This window comes from Apteryx mantelli, chromosome 10, assembly GCF_036417845.1.
Source record: "Apteryx mantelli isolate bAptMan1 chromosome 10, bAptMan1.hap1, whole genome shotgun sequence".
Taxonomy (NCBI): Eukaryota; Metazoa; Chordata; class Aves; order Apterygiformes; family Apterygidae; genus Apteryx; species Apteryx mantelli.
The window spans coordinates 1,095,663-1,112,196 of NC_089987.1; the positions used below are offsets into that span (position 1 = coordinate 1,095,663).

The 16,534-nt window shown below is 39.0% G+C and overlaps 1 long non-coding RNA gene across 2 annotated transcripts in view; it reads right to left on the reverse strand.

Annotated features, from left to right (window-relative positions):
• The window catches only part of LOC106498821 (uncharacterized), a 352,888-nt gene extending 339,056 nt beyond the window's left edge, over positions 1-13,832 (reverse strand). For both annotated transcript variants that reach the window (XR_010885271.1, XR_010885270.1), the window contains exons 1-2: positions 13,787-13,832; positions 12,741-12,782 (exon numbers count right to left, since the gene is read on the reverse strand). This is a non-coding gene — a long non-coding RNA (uncharacterized lncRNA). The remainder of the gene's footprint in view (positions 1-12,740; positions 12,783-13,786) is intronic.
• Between the last annotated feature and the right edge of the window lie 2,702 nt (positions 13,833-16,534).

Genomic DNA, 16,534 nt, shown 5'->3' on the forward strand with positions numbered 1-16,534 from the left:
AGCAGGCTGACCTGGATAAGACTGATAATTGTTGGGGGAGAACATCTGGAAGGTGTCATTTGAGTGTTAGTAGCTCCCTCTGTCTATGAGCTATGCCCAAACATTTTGATAAGTTTTCCAACATGGAATTCATTTTTTTATAACAGGATACATGTGGAAGTTCATGTTTCAGCTGTGGTCAGAAGTGGCTCTTTTCTTCTTCAAAAAGATTTGTGACCTCTTCTCCAGGCTACTGTAATATGATTTATTTGGGGTTCCTTTCACAGAGCACTCACAAGCTACAGTATTACAGAATACAAGAGCACAGGCTTTCAGCTAGGAGCTAACGAGAGTTATGCTCCATGACCAGCACTGCCTGCCGTGAGCCGGTGCGTGCAGCATAATCCCTGCAGCAGCACAGAGCCACTCGGCACAAGGGACCCTGTCCTCTGCCTCAAGGATGCCTAACAGGGCCTGAGATACCAACTGGCCTGCAGCGTATCATGTCCTTGGTGCAATGAAAACACCGCTCTGCCTGTCAGCAGCACCTTTTACAGCCCCTGGAGTATCCTAGACTCTGAAGAAAACAGTCAGGCAACCATTTTCCCCAAAAAATTAGACTGTAAAAGTACAGAAGTGTAGCAGATGATTGAGCTTCCCTCTGTAGCAAAAAGAAGGTGAACAGGCAGAAGAAAAGCGGGGTGTCTGCTGGAAGCACGTGTTAGAGAGATTAGAAGTGGTTTTTGGCTTAATATTAACCCAGGTGGAACACGCCCTGGGGCCCAGAAGCAGGCCTCGTGCCCTACACTAGAGCAGCCAGAGCATGGCAGCATCCTGCTGAGCCTCAGGCACTGGTGCTGAAGGCACACAGTGGCATAAGGATGCCTAAACTGCTCATGCCCCGAACATGACATATTCCACCGCGGCATCCAGACAAGCCACTAAAAAAAATTCTGAGGATGTCTAATGACTCTTTCACGACCTGAAACAAGAGGAAAAACGATACACGGCTTGGAAAACAGAGGAGCAAAAACAAAGGGAGAGCATAGGCAATGTTAATAAAACTCCCCCAAGTTTTGTAAAAAGGTTTTGGTTTGCTTTCGTTTGAGAGAGAGCAGTGAGAAGAAAATGGCTTTGCTCCAAGAGCAGTCAGTTAGCCATGCTCAGCTCATGGTAGTGTGCCCTAACCAGCCATAAGAAGGAACCACGGGAAATTGTTCCACCCCAGGTCTGCCCAACAGCAACAGGCAACAACAGGGTTCTTCTAGCAACAGGGACTGTCTCTAGACTTTTTCTGTACTCCGTGTATGTCCGCATTCCCATGTCTGTGCACACCTCGGCTGCCTCTCAGCTCTCTACAGAGGTAAGACAGTGGCGTTCACCACCCCCTTTCCCATTCCTTTGTTTTGACATGAAGGAAAACAGGGTGTGTGGCTAGTACGGACGATCACCCGTAGAAATACAAATGCAGAACGGTGGCTGTATTTCCTTTCTAGAGCTGCCTCTATTTTTGTGGAGGCAGAAATGAGCTTTGGATATGGTGGTTTACAGCCCAGCTCGAATACATCTAAAAGCTTTTGCATGCCTCTCAGAAATGGTCAAAGTTCACCCAGCAATATCTGTTCAGTCAAAAGGCTAGCCATCCTACAGTGATGTGATACACTTTTTGTAGGCAATTATTTGATTGTGAAGTCAAAGGAAAATTTTTGGCAAGATCTGTGCAGTGCAAATCCCTAAATTGACCAAAGAGCAATGCACCTTCCATACCCGTGCCTATTTCCAACAGAGAACGTAATCTATTTGAATTTTATCTAAAACTATATTCTTATTCAAGGTCTCTCAAAGCACTTACTAAAATAATCAGTTTAAAATCACAGTGACTCTAGACAAATGCAGCAGCTGGAAGATTTTCAGCAACAACTTAAATATCCTTACACAATACCACATATCACATATATCTCAAAATATGTTGTACACAGAGAGGTAGAGGTTACTGAGATACTGAGAGTTTAACCTTTTCAAAGGGACCATGGGAACTTCTGCTGGGACAGAGAGCAACTTGCTTTTACATCTCATGTGAACTGCCACCCTCTATCTGAGGCACTGAGAAGCAGGATCAGCACTCTGCATTAGTACAAATCCTTGAGATGATGCTTACACCTATAACCCACTACCTCAGAGGGAAGAATTCTATCCGATAAAGCTTTCTGACATGCAGTAAAATAACACATTTATTTACTTGCTTGAACCCACCAATGTGCTGTTCATTTCAGTGATTGATAGAATTGGGTTATAATAAGCATACTTTATTATTGAAAAATTTAATTTAAGGTTTAAACATAAAACAAATGGTATTTTCAAATCTATTTTAATGAAGACTATCAAAACCATTCCATTGCCATAAGGGAAAAATTCTCTCTCCATATCTGTTATGTATATATGCATAAAATCTTCAGCCTACAAGTACAAGTCGCCTGTCCTTCTATCAATCCATCATTCTGAAAATAGAATACAGAAAGCCTTATTTTTTCACTTAATTTTCATTAGATTCTTGAGGGAATTAAAATAACACAATAATGGGCAAATTCTGCCACTACAAATCCAAATGACAGCAATGAATCTACTTACGGGCAGAATTTGGCCAAAAATCCAACTAGGAATGCCAAATACAGAGCAGATACCAATAAAAGTATACTTAGAACTCAAGTATGTCAGGTAGGTAAATAATACACTTTAAATTCCTACAGGAATATGAATGCCTTTAGTGTGCCATATGGAGTAATGGAGTAGCTAGTAAGACTCCATGGTGCAGTTCTTGATGTGCTCTCTAACCATGGGCAAACCACTTTAACATTATCAGTAGAGCACTAACAAGGCTTTTTGCCACTTGGGGCAAATCCCATGCTTAACACAGTCCATCTCAGCTGCATTCCTACCAACATTTCTAAAGAGGTTTTCTTCTTTTTTTGTACAGGAAATGCAGTCCTTCTGGCATACCTCCAACAAGGCTGCTAAATATCCAGACAACATCTAGCCTTGGAGAAGTCTAGTGGTACCATGTATTGCCTCATGCTCAAGACTTTTTTCCTTGAAATAGAAATTCTTCCTATTATCTCTCTCCCTTTGGAGCAACTAGAGTCAACTGACCCATTCGTATCACTAGGCTGTAAATCAGCTTAAAGCCATTTATTGAAGGAATGCCACTTCCAGGTGCATTTGGCAAAGGGGCAGTTCTCCCTCCTTCCTCCTCTGTGAGGAGGGGTTTGGTATTGCAGCACTCAGATGCAGCCTTCTGAAGCACAGCCAGAACACCTTTTCCTACAGCTCCATCTTCAGCCTGGGTTTCCTTGTATAAATGTCAGTCAAGGAACCCTCGGAGCCACCGTGCCAGAAAACTGCAGCCTAGCGACCCAGCTTGATGCACATGTAGACACCTTCGTTCTTCAGCACACCTTGAGTCGCTAAGCTGCCTGTATTGGGTCTTGCTGCTTCCAGGCACATGGTGCCATTCCCTTCTTCCCTCCCTTATACGTACCCAGAAATTTGGAGGATATACTGAAAAAACAACTTCATAAAACTTGACTTTTCCCTGGCACTTTCCAGAGATCTCACCATATTTGGTATGGCTATCCCCTTTGTAATCTTTAAAAACAAATGCCAAAAAGCCCCTGACATGCCAGAGGAAAAATCCTAGCTCCTGAGTCCGTTTCCTTCACTCCTGTTTCCCCACTGCTGGGAAGCATAAGAGGCTGCTGGTGGGAGCTGGTGGGACATAAGTTTCAGGAAACGGACTCCTAGTCTTGTTCACCAAGTTGAGTGGCTGGAAGACACCTTTCCCCCCCGGTGGCACCAGGATTAACACCTCACCAGAAAGGTGACTTCCAGGCTCGTCCAGAGACCCACAACCTGTGCTACATTTGGTGCCGGGTCTCCGCTGAGGAAAAATATTCAGAGTTCTGTCCACTCAGTAGATCACGCTCTGTAAACCCTGCGTGAGGCTGAAATGTCTGCCCACAGCTAGCTGAGCTGGCCCCACTGTTCTTAAATTCCTTAGCTAGCCTTGCCCTGTTACCTTTTTATTTTTGGACATATGCAATACATTTCTTAGCTTGAATGCATTTAAAAATATAATTTGGGGCTTGTTTTTTATAATTTAATGTTTAAGCTAAGCTTTAGCTGTATGCTGAAGTTCAGAGGGTAGGAATAAAAGAATTGCATTAGGGATGCTGGGAACGTTCTCATTCACATTTTCCTTAAATTTTTTAAATCATCTCAAACCTTAGTAGTATATTAAATGCACAAGGTGTTGGTGGGACTTTTGTTTGATAATTTTTAAATGATTATCTATATTCCAATTTGGTCTTCATACCATACTGATAAATCAACAAATTCATTTCTTCAGTGGGTAGGACCATTAGTACATTTTGCCTTTTTGTGGAAAAGAAATTTATCTTTTGAAATGACTTATTCTTTTCCTGGATGTTCCTTTGATGCAGGTCTATTGTTTCAGTGTAAAGAAAATGTATTCCTTTTACAGGTTTATGCCTTCAATGGAATTTGTGTAAGTAGGTTCCACTGCACAAACACAAAAAGCCCTAATACATGCAGGCTGGGTCTACATCACGCCGTCAGATGTCAAGTTTGATGGCTGATGGTACTTACACAGATTTACACAACAAAAAGTACATTAAAAGGACGTTAAGATTGTGAGTCAAAGTCACAAAAGCATGGAAATTCACATTTCAGGATTTAAACATCCAATATTGACATGGAATGCTGAATATTAAAATGGTATTCCATTAGAGTTAAGATACTGAATAATTTTTAATCTAGACTATTAATTTCCTGAAATTTGTTGTTCTTTCTGCCTTTTATGGCCTTCACATTTTTAATTGTTTTTTTGTGTATATGTCCTTGTCTTGTAATTTCTAAGTTACTCCTTGTGTGTCTAGTATAATTACATAATATATGCAGCATGTATGATAGCTTAATTAGAAATGTTAACCACTATATGTTTTGAAATCATAAAAAGCTTCATGAAACTTTAAGAGTAAATGTTTCTGCATATTTACTGAGGTTTATAAATGGTTGTTTCCAGTATTATTCTCTAATAAAAATAATTATGCTTAACACCAGCCCAACTTGGTGTAAAATTATGAATAATAATAATTAGTACTTATATAATCCTTATCACCACAGTGTTATTATTTTCAAATGGAACAAACAGATTTAGGGGTTAAGTGACTTGCCAAAGGGCTCACTTCAAGTCAGTGTAAAAGAAGAAAAAAAGCCCTGCTTAGAAAACATGAGTCTCAAACCAGGCTCAGGCAACAATATTAAACTCCCTCTCTTTGATCATTTGACCCACCCCCCTCCTTGTGTCTGGCATTATTCTTACAAAACCCTTCTAGGATCCAAACCTTTCAGATATTGAATTGCTCTTAGGAGATGTTGAGCACTAAAATAAATGGGAATTGAAGGTGCTTAGAAATGTGCACAGCCAGAATGATGTAAAGTTAAAAATAGCAAAGTTGATTGTATTTTGAAATTTTTTGTAACATTAAAAAAATTATTCCCAAGTTTACACATCTTATGCCAGGCCATACCCTGGTGTGAATTCTGCTAGGCAATTTTATAAGCCATCAGAGTAAAAGTGCGTAGCAAAAACAATAGCATGCTGTAACTTTAACTAGCAGTCTTACAGCTTCACTGCAATAGAAGCAGAAATATGCAAGTTAAACCAGTGGATAAAAAATCTCCAATGTAATGACTATTTGCTACGCTCTCAAAAGAGGCTGAGATAGCTTAGGAGAAAAGGAGAGGGGGAACAGGAGGAAGGCAAAGTGCAATGAGATAAAATAGGAACCACTATTTTTAATACAATTCATGTTTGCTAATTCCATTTCTATGTATACAGAAGTGAGGATCCATTTTACAAAGCAGTGCAGCCATTTTAAGTTCAATAAGAACTAACTAAACAGAAAATAGTATACTTCCTTGAATAATCTACAATATTGTTTCAAATGCTAATAGGTGCTAATTAATGCCTAATGGCTAAATAAGGCCAATATCAATTTAAAAAGAGAGATGAATTTTCTTAGTATCTCAAGATTACTCTGTAACGACAGGACCAAAAGTCTTGCCTCTTTCATGAAGTGCTTCCATGTTGACATATCAGTATTAAATCAATATTAAAATACACCAAATACGTATAAGCACATTATTTTAAAATACAATAATTTATCAATTTCCAGTTTTGCTGAATTTACTTTCCTGTCTACAGTGGTTTCACTTAGTATGAGCAAGAGAAAGCTTTTCCATTCTGGTCTATCAGCCAGTGCCAAAATCTTTCTGTAATGCCACAGCCTAGTGCCTGGGAGACTGTAATCCCATCAGGACAGTGAATGGCAACATCAAATAGTGGACTGCAGTATCAGGGAATGAATCAGACAACAGCAGATTAAAGGAAATGAATCACATAGGAAATACCTTGGCAGTCAGTAGTGGAGCAGCAAAGATGGAGACAACATGCATAAGTATTAAATACCTTTTGGTAATATATATTTAATTTAGCACGTGCCAGAGGCTCACTCTTTTATGTGCTTTACACTACATCTGAGTTCCTTTCACAGGAAGGAAAGACACACGGGGATGCTATGGGTGTCACTTCGCACTTTAGCAAAGGACCAGAAGCACGTGGCGAGCTGTTTCACCAACACGGGGCCCTCAAAACGCAGAACGAGTTGTCAGGTCAGGGCTCACCTTTGAGTTTTTTCAGAGCCCAAGGAAAAGTGTGTATACTTATTTATCTGTTTCCTGTGTGGATAACGAAGGGAGAAGTCTGACATGCTCTAAAAAGAATATCAGGTTCTGAGAGTGGCAGGGACTGTATCAGAGATAAGGTCTGCTCGGGAAACAATGGACTTCTGTGGTGATATTTCATGTCCTTAGATCAAAGTCCACTACTCCTCTAGAGTCACTTCTAAAATATGGTTTTGAGAATCAAGAGGAAGCCAATTTATACTTTAAAAAGTTTTCTAAGGTGTATTTTAGGTCTTTTAGCTTTTTTCTCCCCACCAAAAAGCAAAGAGAACACAAGTTATTAAAAGAGCCTTTTTCTCAATGTAGGCAAAATTCCACACATTTAAAATTTGGACACTAGATAATCCAAAATGTAAAAGAGAATAGTAGACAAGTCGATCCTGTAACTAGACTGTCAAAACATCTTATGTTTATCTGCAAAATTCTCAGGAATCCCCTGCCCGAATGGCATTTTGAGCTGATCCATTTTCTGCTGAAGTAGTTGAGGGCATTGAAATTTGGGTTTATATTGAGAAATAGGTTTCAATCTCTATTCTGACTAAACACAGCACTATCAGAATAAAAGAAAGAGCTCCTTCATCCAAATTTCAGCAGAATACTAATATCAATAACTTTAAAAAGGTATTTTTCAGAAGATAAATTGTTACAAAAGAAAAAATTGAGAGCATTTCTTTGCTTTTCTACCTCTGCAGCCTGAGCTCATTTTCCCACACTGTTTTCATGCACCAACCAGACATGCATTGATCCTGAGTCCACTGCAAGGTTTAGAAGGGCACTTTATTCTTTCCAGGTGTCCTGCACTGGTTTATTTATGGTCTCACTTTCTTTCGTAGTGTGAGAAATCCTAGCTTTTAGCCAGCTGTAAAGGATTGGTAAGAAGCATTTGTAAGTGGAAAAAAAATAGCGACGCTTTTTTCTTACCAACCTTTGCCCACCTTATTAGGCTGAGAATTTTTCAGTGTACTTAAATAAGCCACATATACTCTCAGTATTAGACTCACGAGCAACACTATATTATGGCATTCAGTACATCATTACAAAAAATATCAGAAACATGCTCACATCTGATAAATCTGGGCTCTTGTCTTAGCCTTTTGTGAGGAGAAACTTCCTATGAGGAAAAAAGAAAAGGAAGAAAGATTTGTATTTCTGTTCTTGAGAGCTTTGACAAAATCATGTCAACTCAACCGAAACACCAGGAACCACCAGTTCTCTCACAATCCCTAATAAAATCTCTCTCTCTCTCTCTGTCTAAAACAAGTGGCTGGCTCCCTCAGCCAGAGCGGAGCTCCCAGGGCCGGGAAGAGGGTCAGGTCCGCCACTTGGCCTGGAAACCCTCCAGCGCAGCAATGCTCAGGCGGGTAGCTACACTACAGGGGGGTGAAAGTCAGATGGACCTGGAATGACATTCAACAGCACCACTTGCAAAAACAGATTTATTAACCCTCTACTTCGATGCATCAGACTTTTAAAAAATGTAAATCACACATTCAAAAAGAAACAGCCACGTATTACCAACCAGCCTTTCAGCTCTGACTTCTCATCCAGAAGAGAGGATGTCATTTGTCTGCTGCAAAACCAAACTCAGGGAACAGAGAGTGTGTTTCCGCAACATCATAAAACACAATATCCTTGTCCTCCAAATGTTAGTGTGGGACAAAGCTTTTCCAGTATCTCTGCTCATACTCTGCCTCTCGGGGCTGTCCTGGGATGCAACTGCTGGCCACGCAAAGTGGCATTGGCGTGCACCTGGGCAGCAGCATGTGGGGCAGCCCGCTGCCGGCCGCACCACAGATGAGACGGGGCGAGCGTGGAGGCCATGCGGAGCCACGGGAACGAGAGTGACCAGAGGACAAGGGCAGCTGCTGGCGCTCGCAGTGGGATAGAGCAATGTGGGACATCTCAGGAGCAGGGTGTGCAGCAGCAGGAGGCGCTATCAAGCTGCAGGGTCTAATCCTGTGCCAGAGAAGACAACGGCAAAATGACACTGAGCTCAGCTGAGCAGAATCAAGCCCATAGTGAATTACCCCACTGCAAAACTCCAGGCAGGGAGCCAGTCCTGCAGCACATCATCCTCTCAGTCACCCAAAGGGGCAAGTGGAAAGCATGCAAAGAGCTAAGTTTTGAAAAAGAGAAGAGCGAAGGCCCTAGAAAAGTTTCTTAAAAGAAAATTAATCTTGGATTTATCAAACTGAAGTGTCAGATATCTTTATGCATATGCTAGATAGACTCTATTCTGCTTGGTTAATGGCAGGTTATTCCTTTTCTTACATTGTCAAGTATTGTTACTGATTGTTAATAGCATTAATATTTCCATTACCTAATTTATTTTATTAATCCCATTCAGGTTTACCATTACCAGCATATGAACTGTAAATAGCAATAATAATGCCATCAAGGTTAATATCACTGATGCTGAAGGGTATTATGTAAAACACAGCCTGTGAACGGCAGTGAGACAGGCTCCTATAAAATCTTGTGTGTGGTAGTGGGGGGTGGGTTAAACAAAGGTCTTGCACAGATTTACGGAATTGTGTTATCTTGTGGAAGAGGTGAAGATTTAATGCCAAAAGCCTCCTTTAAATTTTCTGTAATGTTCCTTTCCTATCCCCCAACTGTAAAAATATTGTTGAAGAACATTCTTAAGGAACAGCATTTTTATCTTACATTATTAAAAGTCTAATAGCAGCTTTAAGCAAAGGCCCTGGAAATAGATAATTTGCCAATTTTTAAATCATAATATGCAGGGGTTAGGATAATTACAAGCAGTGAAAAGAAAAGGTGTGCAAAAGTCAGTAAGTACAGAACAAACAAAATTATTGATTGTGCCCTAAAAGAATATCTAAATGCCCGGACTCAGAAGGGAATTCCAGCTGGAGAGGTGGCCCAGTCCAGAAAGCTTGCACTGAAGAGCCCTGTACGGAAGGGAAACTCTGCTTGTTCAGACTTTTACAAATATTTCAGCTATCAGAGACATAAGTGCAGCCTGGGAAAAGAGGGTACGCACAAGGGTACTGCTAGCCGATCAGTGACATTTGGACCGAGAGACAAATTGCTTGCACCACCCCAGCTGAAGAGGGCTGTGTGCTGATATATTACTGTAACTGGGCTGAATTTTCAAACATCAGGGATGTCTCCAAGTACCTCACACATGGCAGGTACCATGAAGGGTGCTGCACAGCAAACGTGGGGTGCTCAGCACTTACGGAAAGGTTTGTCGGGAGGACACACAAAGAGTGAGACACAGTATTAGCCATGCCTGAACACTGTACCTGTAAACTGCACTAATTTCTTCTAGCAGGATAGTAATTGAGGACATTTTTAGACAATCTTATATAAATCAGGCATGTTGCAAACCAAAAGCATCAAGTATTTGTGCAATCAGGTATTTGTGCATGTACCATAGTTGACTGAAAAGAGCAGTATTCTGTTAGCAGAAAGCATGCTTGCCTAATTTATTCCCGTAGAACAAAAAATAAATTGGCTAGCTAAAAGTTTATCAGCAATTAAAAGGCCAGAGAATCTTTATGGAAACTATCATTCTCACAAGCTGAAGATTCATGGTAAAATGAGGAGACACAGGACCTAAATGTTTAGTCCCAGCCCACAGACCATCATGGACATGTAACTCAATCCAGTGGAGCAGAATAAGTTTGATGCCCCCTTCTCCCATGTGCGAGTCAATGGACCGAAGACAGTGAAAACCAGAGGGGAACAACATGGGGTCATCCCTCTTATTTACTTTGCAACCCTAAGGAAATGGTGGCAGATGCTGCTTTGGAAAAAAAGGGGGGAAAAGGACTCAAGAGCAAGAATTTAAATCCTATAGAAATTCCAGAAGAATACAGAAGCTGCTATTAAAAAGGCCATTGAATACAGTATTTTAGGAAAATCTGGAAAAAGGGTTCTATTTACACCTCTGGGATAGATTTCTGAAGGCTAAAGAACACATCAGCTTCCTGCACTTGGACAGGGTGATTTAGTATTCACACCACTTTATTTGGGAGGAATTTGTAAAAGAGTTTGAGCTATAAAATACCTTTCTGCTCATTTTTCATTGATGCTGCTGCAGAGATTACAGAAGTCTGCTAGGGCACAGAATTAAAAAGAATATTTTCGATGGAGGACAGCTTTGTCCTGCAGTAGGAAGCGGCCCATCAACACAGAGCCTCCTTTCTTTGTTACATCTGCCTTGCCTTCCTCTAAGAATTAAATTAGATATACAAGAAAAAAAAAGAGAGAGAGAGAGGGAGAAGGGGAGAGAGAGAGAGAGAGGAGAGAGAGAGAGGAGAGAGAGAGAGAGAGAGAGAGAGGGAGGGAGAGAGAAGAAAAAAAGGCTCAGGCAGGAATATATTTCCTATGTCTGGATAAGGGGAAGGATTCGAGGTAATTGCTTGCTTTTCTCATTGTTCTCAGCTGCCAAGCAGAGATTCATAGAGTGTCTGCAAAGATCTCTCTCTTTTTTCTTTTCCTTCTAATTCTTCACTCTCCCCCTCCAAATCATCATATACCCCCAATCCCTATCCCTCCCCTTCCTGGTGCTTATTCCACCCTAGGAAAAAAAAGTAATTTGTCTGTTTTATTTATGATGCAATGAAGGTATGCTGAACGCATCGGGATAACCTGACACTGGTCAAACTATCTGTCAGCAAAGAAGAACTGCCTTCATACTCCAACGAGTGCATAATTTAACCATTTCTCTACCACAGGGCAACACAAGACCATTCATTTAAAACAAGAGGTTTTGTCACTGTTCCTTTCACAATAAAAATCAGTTTTGTTGCACCCTGGCAAAAACTAGAATTTGACATGTTTTCAATCAACCTTTTATCTTCTCATTTTCACTAGTTATATACAGATTGTCTGCATGTAATAAAATTTCTACTTGAAAAAATATAAAATGATTTGAGATATTCATATGAAAGCCAAGTTCCAAAACAAGATGGAACACACAAATCTGCCAGCTATGAAACCAATTCAGGATGGATTTAGGACCCAGATAGATCCAGACAATTGGATGCTGAGTATGGTGAAGAAATAGTAATGCCTCAGGTCTGAAAGAAGTACATATAATCCTATCCTCCTGATGCACAGGGAGGCAATAGCTTCAGCTCCGAGAGAAAATGCAACCCATCCAGTGAACGAGGTAAAAGTGAAACATTAATTAAATGAGGAGATAGAAAGCGAGAGAGCAAGAAAATGTTAGTGAAAATACTTGGAATGTAAATCAAGAATAATAATTAAAAAATTGCAAAAAGGCTTTTTTCCTAACAAACTAGTCCAGCCCTGCTGAAGTAGATAGAGGAAACATGGGAAAGGAATTACTAGTTACATTCCACCATTTTAAATTAGTCACAATATTTTTTCCTCGCTACTGATACTGTGCAAAAAAAAAGCATGCATTACAACATATTGGCAAACCGAGTAGCCAAAGAAGCCATTTTATTGCATAGACTTTCCACACAATTCCCATTGCATTGCGCTCCACTGGTATCCCTATCTACCTGCCAAGTGCCAACTGCACACGGACTCTGTACGATACCAAGGGTACAAGATATTTTAATTTTGACAACGAGAACTGCAGTCAGCTTGCATGCACCGACTTTTCACATCCCCTGTAGCTGTGCCATTAGCTATTCTAATTCTTGATATGAGACCGAAAAAGACACACTGGATTTTCACAATTATATTTTTGATTTCATCATAAAAACCAATACTCAGGATTAGGCCCAGAACAATCAGCTTTTGCCCTACGAACCCCTGCTGGGCAAAATTTCCTGAATACATAAGATTTCAGCACACTGAAAATATTCTGATGTTTAATAAATGACAGGAGAAAATATAAAAAATAGATTTTGAAATATAATGCAATGCATGCGATAGGGAACAGAAAAGGAGCTCCAGCAAACAGTGGGTTTTGAAGAATAGGTTCTACTTACAATCTTATTTATTTCTGGTACACATCAACATTTGCCTTTAAACTACAAGAAAGCAGAAAAAGATTTTATGAATGGAAATATCTATAGTAAGAGTGGATGCAAAATGGAACTGAAATAATATGAAGGGTCGGGTCAAAGCCAAGAGGCGGTCCCCGGGCACGCGAGTGACAGCTGCCACCGCAGCCCATGGTCACCATCACTGTGAGATGGGGCGGCCGCGGGCAGGAGGCAGAGGCGCCCGCAGCCCCGCTCTGAATTGCTCTCTGGGATCAGGGTCAGCCTCGTTCTTGAAGCTCTTTCCCTGCTTTTACTGTTGGTCTGTTTTTATTGCTTGTTTTTGGAGGGAGGGATTGAAAAATTAAAATCTGTTTTTATTTTGCATTCCAAGCCAATTTTCTGAGAAAGAGACATTTAGAATTCATGCAAATTTTTCATTGTGAGATTATTTAGAAGCCAATCATTATAGTTATCTTGTATACTTATATATAACTATATATATACATAACATACTAAGATAAAAATAAATGTCTTTGGCAAAGCATAAAAATAAAAGATGTATTTTGTATATGGGGAATCAATTTATAAAAGAATAGATTTTGTAGCAGATATATCAAAAAAGATACATAATGCTGTTTGTCATGTTACTCTGGAAACCCCACTTCTGCACAAATATGATGAAGGTTCATATGTTTTTCAAGTGAAAATTGCTCTATAATAATTAGTATACTTAGGAACAGTCCACTTTACATTCTTGCTCACCTTTATTTCTTCACTATTGAATGAAGAAATGGCATGAAATTACAGTAACCTGCCAAGCTTCTTTCAATTCACAACCATTATAAAATATGAAAATACAAATATAGATAAATTCTGTAAACTTTGCTTTTATTGTAAAATCACAACTAAAATTAAAATTAGTTAAAACAATTTAAAGTTAAGAAAAAATGAGATTGAAATGTTCTGTGTCTATTTTTAACTTGAAACAATTTTTTAAAGCTATCATAAACCCGAAAACAGGATGTTAATACCTGAAACAGTTGCATTACCTTAAACATAAGAGTAGTCCAAATTACATCATTATAATTCTGAACATGTTGTTTTATCTCCTTAAATCCAGAGCTAAAACCTGCTAAAATAAAAGAACATTTTTAACAGACAAGGTCCTTCAAAAGAAATTGTACAGTTTTGAATCCTGATTTGTGTTACAGATTTTGAAGTGTTCATAATTTATATTTGCAAAACAAGCATGGATTATTACAATAGGGGAGATAATATCACCTTACAAACCGACTGAGTTTCATACTGAAAACTGACAACATTCCTCCATGATCTCCTCTTTAAGTAATTGCTCTGCCATTTTGTTGCTTCTTTTTCACCTGACTCAGTCTCCAAGAACCCAAATCACACATTTAAAAATAGACTGCAGAGTCCCAAAACAAAATTTGCTACTAATATTTTTTACATCATCCCTCTTCATCATAAAGTGAAGGCGTTATATGCTGATGTAACGGAATTTGCTTCAAATAAGTAATATTTTATTTTAATAAGAGACACAACAAATGAAAATCGCACTTTGCAAAATAAAAGAATTCTCATTCCCATTTTGAAATGCTCAAATTTTAAAAGAAAAGTAGAAAATATTTCAGAGAAAAACAAAGAAAAAAGGAAAGGTAGAATAAAACTGATTGCAAAAAGAAACTTTAAAAAAATAATTCACAACTCTCGTTAGCAATGTAAAAATGTTTTGGATTACAGTTTTCTGTAATATCCAGACATTTTTGAGAGCTGGCTTTACAGTCAATAGATATTTTTGTTTACATAGTCCTTTAGTGTAATAAAATCAAATAATAAAATGGAAGTCCTATTAAAACGGTAATAGGTCTGTAAGATTTTTTCCACCTTTGCTGAGTTGTGGATATGGAAAAGTGCATGATCATTTTTCATACTGTTTTGAAATAACTATAAACATTTTCTATAACATATTTTCAAAGGGGGGGGGAGTTAAGAGTAAGAATTTTTTTTCCACAAACTCCAGAACTCTTAACATCTAAATCGTTTTATCATTTGGCTCTTGAGTATTTATCTGCCTCATACGTGTACTTTAGAGCCACACATGGAGAGATCCTGATCTATTTCTCTGTGCTGATCTCCTTGTAAGTATATCCCCTTCTCATATATAACTATGAAAGAAATAAATCTGAAATAAATACCTGTTTTCAAATACTGCAATAGTTAATAATTCAGTGAATACAGAATAATAGTAATTTGGTGTATTTGTACCATTCTGTTGTAGGCTTTTCCTGTTTTTGGATAGTGGTTTAATTAAGGCATTTGCCTCTCTCATCCTCAATGTTATTAAATTTTAAACCAACCATTGAGCCTTTTCTTTCTTCACCCTTTTTATTATTATCATCAGTTATCCCCACCACGCCGGACCCCTGTGCCTCAGTGCTTGCGCACTAACACATCCAGCCTCTCAAGCTTCTCCAGCCTGGCCCTCTTACTCCCCATGTTTTTTTCCTTTTCCTTAAATCTCAGCTGCTCTTTCAGCTGGCCTCATGCACTACAAGGGAATAATTTGCTTTCATAATTTAAATTTTTTTTTATATACACATATCATGTTTTGTTAGCTCAGATGCTGCTCTGGATCCATGAGAGCCTGCTCTGCAAGGCGGTATTTCATGGATAGTGAGTGCCCTCTGCAGGAAAAATATCTTTTCCAAGACTCCCTAACCAGCCTCAACCTCAGGCATGAAAGATACCCTGGGAAGTATTAGAAAATAGAAGCATAACAACTCTTCCATGGTTTTATTTTATTCATTTAATTAATATACACAGTATGTCAATATTGATATATGCAATGAATGCTGAGTGGACTGGTAAACCCCTGTATTGAATTTTCTTAAAAATTCTAAACCTGCTTCAATCACACACAAACACTATTGGTTCTCCCATAGTATCTGCTTTGACAGTGATGTTAACAAAGAATATATAAGAAGAATTTTCATTTAAAAAATAGAATTTTAAGACAGGCTCTGAAATTTCTGCCATGCATTTTAGAGAGTAGAAATGCAGGATTCATGCTTATTATGCAGCAGAACTGCACAGAACAGAACTATTTTTTCCAAAAATAAGCTATTCAAGAAATTCCAAATAAGTCCTATTCAGACACCTGTTTGGAATGACTGCAGTCACTGTACCCTGTGTGCACTGTTCACTTTTTCCATTTTAAACAACAATTCTATTTTAGCTTGTATTTATATACAGATAAAATCAATGCAAAACATCAGTCAGGAGAGAGCTATAATGGCAGATTAAAAAAAAAAGCAAACATAAAGACCAAACACTTTTAGGCAAGGTTTTTTAGCAGCAAACCTATGAGACCTTTGAAAGCTAGTGCAATATAAGGCATCCTGAATGCCTTTTAATCAAAGGCCTGGTTCAGTGTGGGGACCCAGCTGCCTTGTATATCATAAGACATGATTCCTTTCCCCAAACGCAGACATGTGTATTGCGGAAGAGGGTGGGATTAGGAAAAAACGTTCTCTAAAGGGAAAGCATTTCAAAAGACGTCATGAAATGAGAATTTACTAGTCTCTTCCAAGACCTAATAATGCCTGCGCAGCACAATAGACATTGCTCACTGTGCCACAGACAAGTACTTTTAGACTCCTGTTTGCTCCCCCCCTTTCAGAATATAGCCTATGCCTCACAACAGACTTTTCCTTGAGATTGTGTATCAGAGCAGCAGGGGGGCTGATGAAGTGCTCATTTTTTTACATCAGTCTTATAAA